General features: G+C 45.1%; 1 protein-coding gene across 1 annotated transcript in view; it reads left to right on the top strand.

Annotated features, from left to right (window-relative positions):
- LOC308126691 (heparan sulfate glucosamine 3-O-sulfotransferase 5) overlaps window positions 1-19,671 on the top strand; it is a 107,277-nt gene that overhangs the window by 38,591 nt on the left and 49,015 nt on the right. Inside the window, exon 2 of the mRNA XM_080491248.1 lies at window positions 18,252-18,327. The gene's annotated coding sequence lies outside the window, so the exon portion shown is untranslated. The remainder of the gene's footprint in view (window positions 1-18,251; window positions 18,328-19,671) is intronic.

The raw sequence follows: 19,671 nt of genomic DNA, 5'->3' as shown, positions 1-19,671 counted from the left end.
TTCCTAATAGCAGCTTCTGTGTCCTACCACGTCCTGATTGAGCCTGTCACTGCTCTCACTGTCTGCACGCTGTCTAGCGCCGTCTTTCCTTTCAAAACCTCCAACTCCATCCACAAACAAGACACTTGAGAAAAGACACTGGAAGAAGAGACAAAGAGAAAAGACATTAGCAAAGCTCTGCAGTGACTCGTTGAATCTACGTGCTTAACAAATTTCATCTGCTAAGATCATTAGCATGAATCAGTGTGGGGGCCTGACACAGCAGAACTAGAGAGGAGCGAGGGAGGAGAGGGAGGAGAGGAGAGGGAGGGAGGAGAGGGAGGGGAGGGGAGGGAGGGAGGAGAGGGAGGAGAGGGATGAGAGGGATGAGAGGGAGAGGAGGGATGCGAGGGGAGGGAGGAGAGGGGAGGGACGAGAGGGAGGAGAGGGAGGAGAGGAGGGAGGAGAGGGATGAGAGGGGAGGGAGGGAGGAGAGGGAGGGGAGGGAGGAGAGGGAGGAGAGGAAGGAGAGGGAGGGGAGGGAGGAGAGGAAGGACAGGGAGGAGAGGGAGGGGAGGGAGGGAGCGGAGGGAGGAGAGGGAGAGGAGGGAGGAGAGGGAGGAGAGGAAGGACAGGGAGGAGAGGGAGGGGAGGGAGGAGAGGGAGGAGAGGAGGGAAGAGAGGGAGGGAGGAGAGGGAGGAGAGGGATGAGAGGGGAGGGAGGGAGGAGAGGGAGGGGAGGGAGGAGAGGGATGAGAGGGGAGGGAGGGAGGAGAGGAAGGACAGGGAGGAGAGGGAGGGGAGGGAGGAGAGGGAGGGATGACAGGAAGCAGAGGAAGCAGAGGGAGGAGAGGGAGGAGAGGGAGGGATGAGAGGAAGCAGAGGGAGGAGAGGGAGGAGAGGGAGGGATGAGAGGAAGCAGAGGGAGGAGAGGGAGGAGAGGGAGGAGAGGAAGCGGCTGAGTGGAGGAGGATTGTTGGGTTTGTCAGCCTATCTCTGGTGCACACATGGTGGCTGCGCTGTCACACAGACCAGCCGTCAGAGGAGCGTGAAGACGGCGAGGAGACAGACGGCGAGGAGACAGACGGCGAGGAGACAGACAGCAGGTGGCGTTAATCCTCTGAAGTTGAGCTGAAGCCTGCCGACAGGGCAGCCTGGCGTGTTCTGCTGCGTCCAGCCACCAGGAAGGAAAACATGTCCCCTGGTCCGAGGAGACTGTCCAGGCACAGAGGCGTCTTAAATAGTGATTTTCCATTGCAGGACTTGTGGACTCAAACTTACCAACTATACAAGTTGTCCTGAGGTTCCAGTGCACAGAGAGCAGAACCACACAGGAGGACGCAGAATCTCTCCCATATCATTTTTCCTGCTCGGAAGAACAAATCAAATTTTAAAACATTTCAAATTGAGCCTATTTTGTAGGTTTCTGGTCCAAAATGATTCGTCTTTATATTGTAATATATGGAGGGACGTGCTCAGTTCTACTTTAAAGCATCAGAAGCAGCCCTGGAAACTCAAACTCAAACTGTTTGCTAGAATAAACCATCTTCTCAACCCTCGGGGAGAATAAGATGGAACAGACCACCTGGACCCGCAGGTTAAATCAAACTCTTCTGCCACCAGTCCTCTCATTCACGTGTTAATAAATCTCCCCCTTCTTTTCGGTTTCGCTGCGGAATACGACGGAGGAGTGAAGATAGAAATATCACTGATCACTGTCTGCAGATGTTGCTTGAAACATGTTCCATGTGTAAAAGGGAACAAACAACATCTCCAGCGTGGACACCTGATGTTCTGCTTTCTGACAGGCGAGGACTCCAGAAGGAAACACCAGCGAAACACTAGTGACATGAACCGGAACCGAATCAAAACCGAGGTTCAGGCTGAACATTGGGCTTCCTCTACCAGTGAACCTCCATCACAATAGTTCCTCCATCACAATAGTACCTCCATCACAATAGTACCTCCATCACAATAGTACCTACAATAATCTCATTGGATGTTTTGAAATAGTGGGAGAAAACCAGAGTACCTAAAGAGTACCCAGGCCGAACAGACAGTCGTCACAAATAATCACAAAGCTTTGAGTCGAACCAGGTCAACAGAACTTCGTTCAGTTTGTACTGAGACGCCTCCTACTTGGACAATTCAGACATTTACTGCTTCAGATTATTTTCTCGGCAGAAAACAGACCTTTCCTCAAGTTGTAGTTTCATTGTGTTTCTGTTACTGTTGTGCCTCTGGTAAATGTTTAAACAAGTAAAACTGATATAAAAAAATAAGAACAAAACAATTATGAGAAGATTTCAAAAGCAAAGCATTTGACAAATTGGTAAATCGTCATCTTTTTTGGAAACTATTCAAAATAAGATGCTGGTTAAATTAAACAAGTTTTATCAAAGATGGTGAGAAAAGACACTTTGATTTGCACTAACTGGCCTCCAGACCCCCCATGAGGCTCTGCATTCATTTCACTTCAGTATCTTTGATAAAGAACTGGGTCACGGACTGAAAATCACTCTTTTTGCAGCTCTGCTCCAGATCTCAGGCCTTTATTCTGTCAACATGTTTGCTTTTCAAAGACCCCCTGCCTTCACATTGATTTTAACATGCAGATGCTGCTAACAGGATCCGGGGTCGATTGCATTGCATTGCACATTCGCTCATTAATAAGTGACTCTTGACCTTCAGCTGGAACATCCTTGAAGTGAGAGGCATGTTTCTACATGTAATACAGAGTCAGTCTTTTGAAACTACCAATGAAAATCCTGGAAGAGCAGCGTTCCTTCTTGTAGAAAACAGCAGCTCATATGTTCTGCTCAGTAAATTCCATTGGACATTCAGGGTAATCTAATCTCCCTGTGGACCGCTGGAGTCGTATATCTGCTGGAAACATGTCCGATGCCTCGCCTCAGTCAATAGAATAAGTCCAGAATAAACCTCTGTGGATCACTGAATGGACATGCAGCCTTTTTTATCAGGACAATTATAATTGCAGGTTCTGTTCAGGTGGATGAAGCAGCACTGATAGAACTGATCTGCTGAAGCAGCAACAAACTTTAAGATTGTGTTCTTTAGAAGTGGATCCTTCACCAGGACTCACAGAGAACTGACTATAACTGATGGTGATGGGAGGAGTTTGTGCTCATAGATTAAGTGAGGTACAGCTGAAACGTTGTCATCTCGTCTGGGTGTTTCCCTCTGAGGTCTCATGTCCTCTGAATCAGTTCTGTTGAAGTTGTTTGTCCCACAGCTTGGACTCGGGGGGACGTTCACACTGCAACACGATTCTGATTTTCTGCTCACAGTGACTCGTATCCCTGTTGTGTGACAGTGTGAACGTAGTAATTCAGATTCTTCACACCAGACCAGATCGGGTGTTTGTCCCCCAAACGTGGAGCCAGTTCCTCTCACCTTTTTACTTAGTTAATTTAGTTGTTTGCTTTTGACGTGTTCTTTATTACACATACAATAGTTTCATGTGTTTAGCAGGATTTCTAAGGAGGTTGAGATTTGGGCGGGATTTTATTGAGGTGGGTTTGAGCTGGAAACGAGTCAGATCTGGCAACCCTTTGCGGTAACCGGTGTAGCGTCCACATTTCCTCCATAAAGAGTGTGCGTGTCACTTTGAGGTTGGATAACAGTCACACTGCAGTGCAGGTCACATGTACAATGCTGCTTGAACCTGCAGTGTGAACCTCTGTGACACATCTTCTCCCTTATTCTTTTCTTCTTTACTTTTCTTTGCTTCAGATTTATTTGCTCACAAAGATTCTCATTAGGACTTCATGACTCATCTCCTCGATGGTGTATTTATTTTTTCTTGTGCTAAACTCAGATTCATTCGTTGTAATGCTCAGGCGTGTTTGACAATTTCCTTCATCAACATACCCAACTCCAGATTTTCTTTCAACGTTGTATTCAGCAGTCCTCAGAGAAAAATACAAAAGCACACGAACCAAAAGCACACTCTATTTGAGCACATGACTGGATGTATTTGTCGGACCTGCTCTGTATATGGGAGAAGCATGTTGTCATCAGTAAACCCTGCATCACCTTTCACAAGAGCCCTAAACTTCAACCTTCAAAGTCTTTATGGAAGCTGCCAAGTAATTGGTTGTCCCCAGTCGTGAGTCTTCTCCGTATGTGCTTGATGACCGTCCACCTTTTACTGATTCAACTTTAAGAGACCAGAGGCTGGGTCACTGGACAGGCTGCAGGAGACGCTGCTCTGTGACGAGGCCTGGGCTGAGGACGGGAAGCTGCCCTGGGCTTCACCAGGAGGCACTCATTTTTATAGCTGACCTTGAGCAGAGATCCCTCCTACAGTAATTTATAGCAAATAATGTTCTGAGGAGTGCCATTTCCAAGATTCACTGTCACTTTGCACTCAACCATCACTCTGCCTCAGAAGACAATCTGCACTCCTGACATGGCAGTCCTATAAAAAAATATTGCCAGGCACCTTGGTGTCCTATCCAATTATGTGAAGAGGGGATTAATACTTTAAAAGCTGCTGGTTTTTAACAGTTATTGTAATATATGCTGGCTGTTTCACAGGCGCATTAAGAGCGACTGACTGCAGACTTGTGTCATGGCGACTTTGCATGTGGCTGAAGCAGTAAATAGTGAATAATTAGATTTTCTGAGTCTGATTACTGATGTAAGAGCCAAACAGTTTGACTGAGGCTTCTGTCTTTCAGGATGACGCCACACAAATAATGGATTGGTGAACGTCAGACGTCAGCAGTGAGCTCGCTGCTCTGCGCATAGTTTATTCAAATTTTCAGATTTATAGACAAATCACACTTTACAGGCTGGGGTTACTTTGCACTTTGGATAAATGTTTCCACGGAATAACTTTATGTGATGAAGCGTAAAGAAAAACCAGGAATAGTGACTTTATTTTATTTGTTTATTCAGCTAAAAGCAGACACACAGTATCCTGCAGCTTTACGTCTCTTACAGCACACTTTAACTTGTGATGATCCCCAATACATCTCCAGACACTCACTAATGCTAATGCACACAGCAGAGCGGCCAAATAACTATTAAACTCTCTGGGTTACGATTCTGGAAGTTGTGAAACAGCTTTTAAAACCCAAATCTCTGGACTGGAAATAACAGCTCATTGGGACATTTTATTGAATTGATGTTTTCTCAAAGCGTAGTTACCCATTATTCAAAAAGGAAAGTTTTTTGGTGTATATAACAACACGTTTTACTACGAGATAACAGTTACAGCATTTAAAAGCACCATTTTATAGGACTGGTGTGGCGGGACAGTAACAAGACCGCACAACAACCTCAAGATAGACATTTTTACTGACGAACAAAAGGGTTGGATTCAATAGAAAAAAGTTAATTTGTTTATAAAACTTAAGTGAGTCCAAACATCCAAACATGCTTCTATTTGAACATGACTTGATGATCCTTCACATTCACTAATGTAGCTTGATTTCATCGCTCGGCTCAGGCCTCAATGTTGAGTCCGCTGCTCTCACTAAAACACAGAGTATTTTCTTTGTCATTCTCCTGTTTTACGGAGTCGCCATGCCGGCTGGTTTCAGCCCCCGGGCTGTTTGTTTGAGCCCCCTGCTGTCGGACCAGGCTGCTTTTAAACCTCTGCCCCGCACTGCACTCGATAGCTTTGTACCGACCCCGTCGAGCCCCAGCGTTTCACTTTACCTTGACTTACTCGACACTGTCGTCTGTCATCTTGTACGGCCCTCCTGACTGCCACCAAGAAGTCGGGCTCCAGCCGGTGGCGCCTCACAGCTCCAGCTTTGATGAAGCCAGCAAGTCTCATCCTATTAATAATTACAATCCGCCACACAAGGACATCTGTTTCCTCAGGCTGGATCAGCACATACACAGTAACTTGATGCAAGAGGTCTAAAAGTGGACCCATGTAGTGACGCTGCAGTTTTTCATCCCAACCTAACCTCTCGCCTCAGCTCGCCGAGCAGCTCGTCTTGGCCTGGTGCCAGGTCATGATATGAATTAATGTATTAGCTGTTGTGGTCTGGCTTCTGTGCCCTGATTTAAAAAACCAGAGAGATTCCCACAGCTGTGGAGGTGGGATAAGAGCTGGTCGACACCAAAGCTATTTGTCATTCTTAATTATTTGACGAGGTCCACATGCGATATCCAAACTAATTAACAAACACAACTAGGAGAGCAGCGGGGGACATTGTGGACGCATTAACAGAGGCCATTGTTTTGGAGGTTCTTGGGAAAACTGAATGACTTTACAAAGTAAACTTGCAAGTCTTCATAGGACAGAATGTGATGATATATGAAGCAGATTTTAGTTTCAGTTTCAGTAGAGAGCATGTTGTGTGAACCGTAACCTTTTAGGGCATTTTCATGTGGTTGGTTCAGATTAATGTTGCTTCATGTGGTTGCTGCAGGTTAAAGTTGCTTCATGTGGTTGGTGCAGGTTAAAGTTGCTTCATGTGGTTGGTGCAGGTTAAAGTTGCTTCATGTGGTTGGTTCAGGTTAAAGTTGTTTGATGTGGTTGGTTCAGGTTAAAGTTGCTTCATGAGGTTGGTGCATGTTAAAGTTGCTTGATGTGGTTGCTGCAGGTTCAAGTTGCTTGATGTGGTTGGTTCAGGTTAAAGTTGCTTGATGTGGTTGGTTCAGGTTAAAGTTGCTTGATGTGGTTGCTGCAGGTTCAAGTTGCTTGATGTGGTTGGTTCTTAAAGTTGCTTCATGCGGTTGCTGCAGGTTAATGTTGCTTGATGTGGTTGCTGCAGGTTAATGTTGCTTGATGTGGTTGCTGCAGGTTAACATTGCTTCATGTGGTTTGTTCTTAAAGTTGCTTCATGCGGTTGCTGCAGGTTAATGTTGCTTCATGTAGTTGACACTCCAGTTTTGCTGCAGGGAGGAGTGCTGGCTGAACCTCTGTAGCTCCCACTAGTGGTGGGATGGAGCATGACAGTTCACTGCCACATGAATAAAACAAAAGTCATCTTTATTTGCCGACTATTGAAGGGTCAAACACTGACCGGTCCAGCCAAATACTCCCTACATGTATTGACTCGGACTTTGGCTGACGGGTGGTGGACGTCACCGAGCACGAGTGTTGTCTCCTCTTCTGTTCATCATCATGGACTGGGTGTAAAAGTGCAGCTGAGGTCAACATGGCATTACGTATGGACGTCAAAAAAACTTTGGACATACTGTTGTCCTTTCAACACACGACTACCCCAACACACACTGGGACAGTTTGATAATATTGTGCACTTTTGTACAGCAGGTCCCCTAAAGTTCAGCAGTGAACAAGTCTGATCCCATAACAGCAAAGGTGGAATAGTTTTGTTTAACCAGTTCTTTGATTCAAAAACTGGTCAACAAAATTAGCATGATGCTAAAACATCTCAGTCCTTGAGAAACACGCCGGATAAGTTCTGGTACGGTGCCTTTGGTAGGCATTGTTTGGTATTCAGTGTCATAGTCATGTAATAATTATAATAATAATAAAACATTGATATTATATAGAGCCTTTCTTGACACTCAGATATGCTTGACATTACATTATTCATTCCCTCCATACTGGATGGTGGTAAACTACGTCTGTAACTACAGCTGCTCTGGAGCAGACTGATGGAGGAGAGGCTGCTAATCTGCACCATCGACCCTCTGACCACCACCAACCACTCACTCTCTCACTCATTCACCCTCTGACCGCCACCAACCACTCACTCTCTCACCCTCTGACCACCACCAACCACTCACTCTCTCACTCATTCACCCTCTGACCGCCACCAACCACTCACTCTCTCACCCTCTGACCACCACCAACCTCTCACTTTCTCACTCATTCACCCTCTGACCACCACCAACCACTCACTCTCTCACTCTCTGACCACTACCAACCACTCACTCTCTCACTCTCTGACCACCAACAACCACTCACTCCCTCACTACATTCAGCCTCTGACCACCACCAACCACTCACTCTCTCACTCTCTGACCACTACCAACCACTCACTCTCTCACTCTCTGACCACTACCAACCACTCACAATCTCACTCTCTGACCACTACCAACCACTCACAATCTCACTCTCTGACCACCAACAACCACTCACTCTCTCACTCTCTCACCCTCTGACCACCACCAACCACTCACAATCTCACTCTCTGACCACTACCAACCACTCACAATCTCACTCTCTGACCACTACCAACCACTCACAATCTCACTCTCTGACCACTACCAACCACTCACAATCTCACTCTCTGACCACCAACAACCACTCACTCTCTCACTCTCTCACCCTCTGACCACCACCAACCACTCACTCTCTCACTACATTCACCATCTGACCACCACAACAACTCACTCTCTCACTACATTCACCCTCTGACCACTACCAACCGCTCACTCTCTCACTCTCTGACCACCAACAACCACTCACTCTCTCACTCTCTCACCTTCTGACCACCACCAACCACTCACTCTCTCACCCTCTGACCACCACCAACCACTCACTCTCTCACCCTCTGACCACCACCACCATGTCACTCTCACCCTCTGACCACCACCAACCTCTCACTTTCTCACTCATTCACCCTCTGACCACCACCAACCACTCACTCTCTCACTCTCTGACCACTACCAACCACTCACTCTCTCACTCTCTGACCACCAACAACCACTCACTCCCTCACTACATTCAGCCTCTGACCACCACCAACCACTCACTCTCTCCCTCTCTGACCACTACCAACCACTCACTCTCTCACTCTCTGACCACTACCAACCACTCACGCTCTCACTCTCTGACCACCAACAACCACTCACTCTCTCACTCTCTCACCCTCTGACCACCACCAACCACTCACTCTCTCACTACATTCACCCTCTGACCACCACAACAACTCACTCTCTCACTACATTCACCCTCTGACCACTACCAACCGCTCACTCTCTCACTCTCTGACCACCAACAACCACTCACTCTCTCACTCTCTCACCCTCTGACCACCACCAACCACTCACTCTCTCACCCTCTGACCACCACCAACCACTCACTCTCTCACTACATTCACCCTCTGACCACTACCAACCACTCACTCTCTCACCCTCTTACCACCACCAACCACTCACTCTCTCACTACATTCACCCTCTGACCACCACCAACCACTCACTCTCTCACTCTCTCACCCTCTGACCACTACCAACTACTCACTCTCTCACTCTATCAGATCAGCAGCCTGAAGAAAGTGGATTACAAAATGAGTGACTGTGCTGGAGTGTTTTTCCCTGCTGGTTTCAGAGAGCGAACAAAAGCAGCATGTAGCCACCTCCCAACCTCAAAACTATGGCCATATGTATAATTGTCTTTGTGCTCCATGAAGCCACTTTGTTTGATTTTGCCCGCTGGAACTATAACAGGAAGTAAATAATTTATAAGCTTTTGTTTTTTTGTTAACTGTGGAGCAATAATTCGGTGAATCACTTTCACAGGATGGCTTTTGCTCCACTTGATGTGATTGCATGTAATAAAGTTTCATATCTTCACCAGTGGGAACCTTTTTTCATAATACAGCATCCCCATCAGCACAAAGGCTTCCATTAAACGGCTCTTTTTGATGAGGAGCCACTGTGCAGCTGGGAAACGTGTTTGTTAGACTAATCTTACTAATGCATGTCTAATACCAGCAGGCATGGTCTTTTTATATGACTTTTGCTGGCTGAAAGTGAGCACATCTTCCTTTGTGGAGCTGTGGCAGGGAGGAGGTACTTCACATCTCTACTCACCACCAACACTTTCATGCACAGTAATTTAACATCAGCTGTAACGAGACGTCTGGGAATTCAACCTAACATGAAAAATCTTTAGTTAGCATGCAAACCACATTAAAGTGGTGATGTACAACTTCTTCTATTTGATTTGGAAGCCTCATACGACTCGATTTGACACTGATTAATCGGACTATATCGGATAATAATCCTGAAATTGTGGTGTTCGCCATGTCGGAGGTTCTCTCAGTCGCAATGCAGCGGGTGTGTTGGTGGCGGGTGAAGGGTTAAAGGAGGAATTTCTCACGGCTTCCCCCTTGGTGACCCTGACATCTGAACATGTGTGTGGAAGTCCGATGGTAGTTGGAGGCTTTACGTATATTAACAATATCACATACCCAGTTTCACACATCCAGGATTTCTCTGCCCGGCTGACGGGAAAAGGATATTTTCCTAGGTGGATTTGGTGAGAGGCTTCACTCAGGTACCCGTCCATCCTCAGGACATGGCTAAGACTGCAGGTTTTACACCATTTGGACTTCTTGAGTTCCTGAGAATGCTGTTTGGCCTTAAAGGTGCAGCGCAGACATTCCAGTGGCTCCTGTTTGTGTGCCTGGAGGACGTCCTGGTGGGCAGCGCCTCTGCTGAGGAGCAGCTGTTCCACCTGCAGCAGCTCTTTGAGAGGCTTCTCCAACACGGCTTGATCATGAACTCAGCTAAATGTCGGTTTGGACAGTTTGGGACTGAATTTCTCGGCCACCATGGCTCATTCTGGGAGTTGTTCATTTACCCAATGAGGTGGAAGTGATTGGTGCTTTTCCACGCCCTCAAACCAAGTCTCTGTAAGAATCGGTTTGTCTCTTCCTGTTTGATTTTGACTCACCTGTTTGGTCCATGTCTCCATTCTCTGTTCGTTCTTCTGTGCGTCTGATTGTGTGATTCGTTCCACCTTTGTCCTCCATCTCCCAGTGTAAAAAAATCCTTTTCCACAGGTGCTGGCGTCAGATTTTCTAAAGCAGGGGTGTCAAACTCAGATCCTGGAGGTGCAGCCCTGCATGTTTTTCACGTCTCCCTGCTTCAAAATGGCTGTTTGCAATGAGCTTCTCTTCACCTGACTCTGTACTGAATGTGGTGTTGACCCATCAGGACACTCAGGTGTTTTAAAGAAGGGAGACGTGGAGAACATGCAGGGCTGCGACACCCCAGGACTGCTTGTTTTCTAATTCTTTTCACCCAAACAACTTCACAAAACGCTGATTTTGTGTTTAATTAATGTACAAATGGGACGTTTGTTGTGGAGAACATGCAGTTACTTTTTCCTCGTATTACTTGGTTATCATGAACAGGAAATTGTCAGCGTCAAACAATAGCGGTGCTCACATCTTTTCATCATGCGTGACCAAGTCAAAAAGATCTACCTACTGCAAAAATGCACAACACATATTAATTTATAAATATATTGAGAATTATTTCTGTGTACAATGTATGTTGCTGTACCTTGCATAAGTGCGTGAGCCCATATTGCACAACCCAACACAATTAACTATGTACATTTTTGCCATTACCTGAGTTTACTCTGATGACTTGCACTGAATAGAATCAGTCAGGGACGTAGTCCAGACAGCAGCTGCTGACATTCAGCCTCAAGCACACTCCCAAATGATCATCAGTCATGGTGGACTTCATGATCTCACATGACTCACATAAATAATAGGAGCCCAATAATGCAGTCAAGGAGGCACATTTCCTCATGTTGTGCTACTTTTCCTCTATGAATAAATTCCAGAAGTGTCCATGAGCTCTGGACTTCAGCTCAATGTTAGCTTGTCGTGTCGAAATCTCCTCTTCCACTCCAGAAGAGTTCAGGTGAAACAGTTTGCAATTTGTGATGCGAGTGAATCAACCTCAGCATCTTCCTGAAAAGGAAAGCACATGAATATAGAAACTGGCTCCAGCAAAGACCAGAGCGTTGTCAAACTCTGACAGACACTTGTCAATCTGCTCTCACCGCGTCCACTGTCAGGCTGCACACAGGCCTTCTCTGGCATCTCCAGCTGACACCAGCTTCTGGATCTTCACCAAATCATGGTGCTGCAGCTTTGGGGAGAGATCTTTGAAAGTATTAACTGAGCTGATCATCTTGATCAGTTTTGTCTTTTCCTTGCAGCTCTAGATGTCGTCCAACATGTTGGTCAGATTGGTTAAAAATGCCAAGTCTAATAGTCACTGACCGTCATTTAGTTGCTGGTATTCTGCATGTCCAGCTCCATGGAGAATCGCCTTAATCTCCGGACAGAGCTCTCAAAATGTTTGAAGGAATTTCCCTGGACTGAGCCACCTCACGGCAGTGTGCAGCAACAACTCAGCGTGGTCACAGTCAGCCTTCTCCAGATGTGCAGGGAATAACCGTCTTTGAAGAGAACAGGCGTGAAGAGAACAGTCGTGAAGAGAACAGTCGTGAAGAGAACAGGCGATCTTCGTTGCCACATCCATGATCTCCTTCATGTTGAGCATTTTAGCGCATAACGCTTGTTGATGGATTATGCAGTGGTATTTCAGGAAGTCCGGGAGAGCATCGTCCTCCCTGCACTTGGCAATAAATCTATTCAATCGGTCAACCATTGCAGTTGCTCCAGCCGTGGTGATGGACACCAGTTGGCACACTGGGAGCTGGGTTTTCTCCATAAAGTTTTTGAACGACAGAAATATGTCCTCTCCTGGCGTCTGTTCTTTCATGAGCAGTACTGGTAACAGCTCCTCTTTAGCAGTCATATCAGTTAACACCAAACCAATGAAAATGCAGATCTGGGCTGTGTCACTCATGTCTGTGGACGCGTCCAACTGAAGTGACAAACACTGGCAATCTGCGATGTCCTTCCAAAGTTGCTGGTCAAATCGTCGACCATGTCTTCACTGCACCGTGTAACTGTACTTCTTGACAGCTGGACCGATTTGAACAAAGATATTCTGCCTTGTTTTTAAAGTCTCTGAACAATGAGTCAGTTGCTTCAACGAATGTCTTGGAAGGACTTCTTAACAATGAGGTGACTCAGCCGGAACAATGCTTCGGTGGCCTTTTGCTTTTGAAGTTGCCTGTGAGAAAAATGACTGCTGTCCAGACAACTGGCCTTATATTTCCTTCACCTTCCTCTTTCTCAGATCGCTTTTCAGTGGAAAGTCGGTGTTGTATTTTCTATGAACAGACCGAAAATGCCGCTCCACATTTCCCTTCTCTGGGTTTGCGATGGTAGTTTGGCAGATGAGGCAGACGCTCTTCGAAAATGTCATCTTGAAAAAAAAGGTTCTGCTCCCAGTCCGTATGAAAGTGATGCGTTTTTGTCTTCTTACTGGGTCCAGCTCCCCCACTCATTTTTATACCCTTTCGTAAGTTTAAGAGAATATAACGAGGGATAAAAATTGGAGGTACCTCACGTCTGAGTTTGAGCCCCTGTTGTTCCGCATGGCAAGTGACTTAAGCGTCAGAAAGAGAGAATGTCCCAAGCTCATAATGAGTGATGGGTGAAGTTTTGGTGAGTACGAGGTAAACAATGGGCCAGGTGATGGAGCAGGTGGGTTCATCTCAGCAGCCGGTAGCTGGGCGACCACTGTGTGCTGAGATGCACTCGCCACCCTCGAGAGTCAAAGACCCTTTTCCACAAACTCCTACTCGCCTCACCTCTACTCTACTCAGACTTGGTCGTTTTCCATTACAATACAGTACGACCATGGCGTGGGCGGAGTCATTGGAGCTTTTCCCGTGCAGTAATCATCCCTGATATGATTGTGGAGTAAACGTGCATTGGATTTCATCTGAAATAATCAATTGAATAGTACAATTTATATATATATTTATTAATAATATTACAAAATGTGGCTCGTTACGATTATTCTTCACTGTCCAGTGTTTCAGTTTCACTGGTGCCCCTGTTAACTAGTGACTTCTGCCACCAGCTGTTTGCAGCAGCTGATGTTAAAATAAGATAAACAAACGGTATGATACTTTAAACTTTAATGGAAACTATGGATTTTAGTGTGGTTCTTAAGGTCTACTGTGTGAAAAGGGGATGTGGGAGGAAGCCGGTCACCAGTTACAGGAAAACCAGTTAACAGGGAAACCAGTTAATCCATAACACTGCAGCTCAGTAATAAATGGCAGGGTGAATGAGCCACCTTTTGACTCATCTGTGTCGTGACGCACCAGCGAATTAGCAGCCTGCCATCTGCAGACGTCACATTTTCTACTCGCCTTAGCTCACTCAGAACCTCGGCTGCACAGGGAACATGAAAGTACCTGGTAGTAGGACTGACACGTAGTGGAAAAGCATCAATAGCAAGTAGAGTCAAGTCGAGTATGGCTGAGGAGGAATTAGTGGAAAAGCACCAATATGGGTCCCAAAATCAGACCAGTTTTCTTTCCAGGAACCAGGTCTGAAAAAGTGAGGTGATCTTAGATACCTGCTCTTCATCCATTTTGTCATACAATTTGCGTTGCACAAAGAAGTAAAAATGTTTCTAAAGCTCCATTCACACTGCAGGGGCTTCATTTATAAAACCTTGCGTAGTATTCCTACTAAAAATGTTTGTGTGCCAAAAGAAATTCGTATCAATAAAATCGTGCGTATGTACATCTGCATGCACTTTCCTTTTATAGATTCAGTCCACCTGGAAGGTACTGTAGACAGTTCAGGCCCCGCCCTCAACACGCCCACGTTTTACCATAAATGGTCAATGCAAAGTTGCTCATCAATATTTTTGCGTCTCAATCAGCCTGTTGATCGCCAGCATTTGACGTTAAATCCTGACAGAAAAGAAGAAGTAAAGGATTTTTACGGAAAGAGAAATAGTGATGGAGGAGGTGGAGGTCAGGAGAATGATATTATCTGGTGTCACAGTAGGGGAATCACTAATAAAAGAAAACATAAGTGATCAGCAGCTCGTCGTCACTGCTGGAAATAGTGTGAGAGTCTGAGAGAGATCAGTGACTGTAGAGGTGGAGGAGAAGAGTCTGATCTGGAGGACAGAGAAGAGTGACATCATGGGGAGAGTGACATCATGGGGCACAGTGGCATCATGAAGGAGAGTGACATCATGGGGAACAGTGACATCATGAAGGAGAGTGACATCATGGGGGAGAGTGACATCATGGAGGAGAGTGACAGCAAACGGGACAGTGACATCATGGGGACAATGACATCATGGGGGAGAGTGACATCATGGAGGAGAGTGACATCATGGGGGAGAGTGACATCATGGGGACAGTGACATCATGGAGAGAGTGACATCATGGGTGCGAGTGACATCATGGAGGAGAATGACATCATGGGGAGAGTGACATCATGGAGGAGAGTGACATCATGGGGAGAGTGACATCATGGGGGAGAGTGACATCAAATAGGTGACTGACATCATGAGGATGAGTGACATCATGGAGGACAGTGACATCATGGAGGAGAATGACATCATGGGGGGGCAGTGACATTATGGAGGAGAGTGACATCATGGGGACAGTGACAACATGGAGGGAAGTGACATCATGGGGAGAGTGACATCATGGGGACAGTGACATCATGGGGGAGAGTGACATCATGGGGACAGTGACATCATGGGGGAGAGTGACATCATGGGGGACAGTGACATCATGGGGGAGAGTCATATCATGGAGGAGAGTGACATCATGGAGGACAGTGACATCATGGGGGACAGTGACATCATGGGGGACAGTGACATCATGGGGGAGAGTGACATCATGGGGGACAGTGATATCATGGGGGACAGTGACATCATGGAGAGAGTGACATCATGGGTGAGATTGGCATCGTGTAAGTCTGATATTTGAAGATTTTAAACGTTATGAGATGAATGTGGCTTCAGTTCTCCACCTCACAATCAGCACCACCAGGTTCCCCGGCTCCAAAATGTGCTGCTCAAGGTTCAAAGTTTACAGACCGGAACGAACATTCTCCCACAAAGTTTATTTTCTTAGCTCACAAACGTTGTGTGGGAAGTGGCGTACGCATCTTCCAGGACCTGTTTTGTGCTTTTGCAGCCTTTATGAATGAGACCCCTGGTCTTGATGCTCAATTCCAATTTCTTTACATGATCGTTCATTTTAATTACGACCTACATCAGACTGAAGTGTGAACATTATCTGACCCCAAAATGACGCAAATGTGCAGAAGGAGGTGTGACGTAGGGAGTAAGTCTGGATGCCACACTGGTCAGCACCAGGGTTGCCAGATCTGACTCATTGTTTCTCATCCAAACAATGTAAAACCACCCACCTCAATAGAAAACAGCCCAAATCTCAGCCTCTGTAGAAATGATGTTAAAACCACAAAACTATTATATGTGTAACAAAGAATAAGCAAACAACAGGTAAACGGCTGAGAGAATGTGGCTCCCTAGTTGGTGGAGACCCACCCAACCTGGCAACCCCAGTCAGCATGTGTAGATCCATTTTGAAGTAGTTGTGTCATAGGAGCCAACAAAATCTAGACAAAATGACGAGGGAAAGAAAAAGGAGATTGAGAAAAAAGAGAGCACAGCTTTTAACATTTAGTCGGAGTCGTTTCTCTTGTGCAGAGTCGTGATCGTCAAGTGTACTTGTGACTTTACCGTTCAGACGGCGGCCATGTTGAAAGACATCAGAGACAGATCAGATTTGGTACCACAAATGATGGAGTCTGCTGTGCAAAAATCTGAACTGCACCGTTCACACTGTCACATCAACATCAGGTTCTATTTGGGTTACTTGTGAATAGAAAATTGGAATTCGGTTGGATTTGCCTGCAGTTTGAACATCGCCTTTCATCCAGATGACAGAAATGAACAAAACTATAGAGTTGCTGTAAGTGAAATAAAATCACAAAGCAGACTTGTATTATACATATGATTTTCATGTTAAGATAAGGTAAAGATAATTTAGTTCTTTTCACAGCTGTGGAACCAGTCTCAGGTTTCGTGTTTCGTTCCCATGGAGCGGCATGCGACGCCTTCAGGCCTACAAACTGTTATTAGCCAACAAGTTAGAGTCTCACTGTGCGTGACTTTTAATTAAAGTGGAACACGGGGTGTTTCAGACGGGGGAGGCAGACCCAGTTATCAAGCCGCCATCAGACAGTGTGAGAAAACATGTTATCTCCTTTGACTGGTGTTGTGTTGCAGGCCAGGGGAATCCTGCTCCGTCCCTCTTCTCCTCTGTTTCATCCGAGTACGCCGCCGCTGTTATTAATTAAACAGGAGGTGTAAGACGCCGTCGACTCACCAGCAGAACAATCTGTTGCACACAGAGCTGCCTCATTTAAATAATTAAAACGAATCCAGTGTTGTGCATATTTGCATAAATTAAATGACTATTTGTTCTGCACGGCTTGGCGAGCACGCCGCCGCCACCGCGATGTGGAGGCGAGCTGGTGATTGGCAGCATGTTGTCCAACAGGAGCGTGTGTGTGTGTGTGTGTGTGTGTGTGTGTGTGTGTGTGTGTGTGTGTGTGTGTGTGTGTGAGAGAGACCCCATCACTGGTCTTCTTCTCCCTGCACAGCTGGATTGACCATATGGGCAACGGGGCAGTTCCCCAGGGGCCCGAGACCTCTCAGGGGCCTCAGGCCAAAGCTTTATTAACCTCCTGTGGTGCCGCTGTAGACCCGCCTGTGAGCATAAACTGAGGGGAAAAAAACAAGCTCAGACCCTCTCCTAATAATGATTGGTCAGTCCAAACGAGGTAGGGCTGCACGATTAAGGCCAAAATGTTAATCACAATTATTTTGATCAATATTGAATATCACAGCTATTAATCATGATTAATCATTATGTTCAGGAAAACATCTTCATTGCACTTTCTGTTTTGCACAAACATGTGAAAATATTTTTCAGTTGAAAATTAAACTTGAAATGATAAATTAATCATAAATAATGAAATAAGATTTACACAAGAATAAGTGCTTATGAAAAATAAATGGGCCATTTCAGAGTGCAATCATGAAGTGCAAACAAATGAAAACCGTAAGCCTGTACAGAAAAGAAACAAGAACATACTACAGATACGTGAGCGTTGGCCTTCATGCCTTCTTCATATTGGTGTTTTTTCAGGTGGATGAATCAGTTAGAAGTGTTGCCCTGCGGTGGAAGACACGACTCTATGCCGCTCTTAGCATATGATTTATTTTGGGTCATATTCTCCAGCTTTTCAACTCTTTCACATGATCTCGTTGCTCCAAAAACCTTTTATTCAAAGTTTATTGGTTCAATCTAGAAAATCACGATACTGTCTAGATAGAGCTGCTCAGGCTGGTTAATCTAGAAAATCATTTTACTGTCTAGATAGAGCTGCTCAGGCTGGTTAATCTAGAAAATCAGACTGACTCCGCCCACACATGCCCATCTTGGGAGGAGGAAGAAGTACTACTTTTACTATTAAAATAGTACAGTAAAAATAGGAGTATTTTTATATCCACTGCACTGCGCTGAAATGAGTGAAAGCCTGTTTTATGACGGTGAATCTTTCTTCTTGTGTTGCAGATGTTGGTTCTGCATGTGTGCATAAAGAGCGATCCAGGTGCCAAACTACACCTCTGGCAGTCATGAGGAATAGAGGGTACGTACTGATCTGTGTCAAAGTGCTTCTACGTGCTGATGTGTGAACAAACTACTCTCCTCAAGAAGTAAAAGTCTATCTGAACGTTGAATACATTGACTGTGTGATGCTCTGGGTGATCAACAGAATGCAGAGTCCCACGTAGCTGCACACGATCCAGAAGTGAGGACTAATATTATTATTATTATTATTATTATTACAGTAAAACTTGTCACGTAGGGACACCGTAAAATCCAAAGGCAAATGTCTTTAGACAGAAGTCCAGTCTTCAGAGGTCATGAGGACAAACTGTATGAGAAGTTCATATTGAATGAACCAAACACCAAATGTGTTTAGTTGTAAACAAAATTTAACTAAATAAATATTTTTATAATAATAATAATAATAATAATAATAATAATAATAGTAATAATAATAATAATAATAATAATAATAATAATAATAATAATAATGATAATAATATTACATACTAATACATACTAATACATACTAATACATAAATACAATATTACATAATAAAGGTAAACATACTTTGATACAAATATTTACACCTGAAAACACGGCAACAGGAAATCTGGAAAAAGAAGTACATGTTGTCTCATTACATAATTATAGAATATTGTACAAATGTAAGCCTGCAAATGAAAGAAACATACAAAACACAAACCTGCAAAAGAAAAAAGAAAAAAAACATGCATAAAAGAGTATCTGGTCCACATTGAGAACCATCGTCTAGATAACGTAACATAGAAGAATGACCACATTGAACACAAGCCCACAACAGTTTTCACAGTAACATATAATACTCTGAGTAAACCTGAAACAAAGAGTAAAGTTGATCAGTCGTACATCCTGACACCGTGTTGCTCCACCGACCAAACAACTCTGTGATCAATAGATTCAGTTTCCTGACGATTTCCAAAGCAGCCATGAGACCAGGCTGCTGCTCCGCCCATGTCCTCAAGTCTTTGTTTTTCCAAGATGGCGGACATCGGGAAGACGGACATTGAAACTTGTAGTATTTTGGTCGTTTCAGTTCACGCTTGGATTGATAGTTTTCGGTAAAACCTGTCCGTTGTCCTGTTGGGCAGGTTGTCGCTCATTAAGGTATGTTAACAGTTAAAACCTGCCGACTCGTCTGCTCAGTACAGAACGTCTGCTGCCGTCAGTCTCCTCACCTGAGGTTCTACTGTGTTACCCACAAACACGTAGAAGCTGATTTACTAGCTGAAGGTTGAGTCTGACAGACGTGCAAAATCACACACACTCTCCATTTGCATTCAGATATATGGTATTGCGTCCATGTCAAACCTTGGCAGGACTTCATACTGATAGATGGTTGTG

The sequence above is a fragment of the Lipophrys pholis genome (genome assembly GCF_963383615.2).
Source record: "Lipophrys pholis genome assembly, chromosome: 21".
NCBI lineage: Eukaryota > Metazoa > Chordata > Actinopteri > Blenniiformes > Blenniidae > Lipophrys > Lipophrys pholis.
Note: the sequence above shows the minus strand (reverse complement) of the source record. Positions and strands in the feature narration are given on the sequence as shown.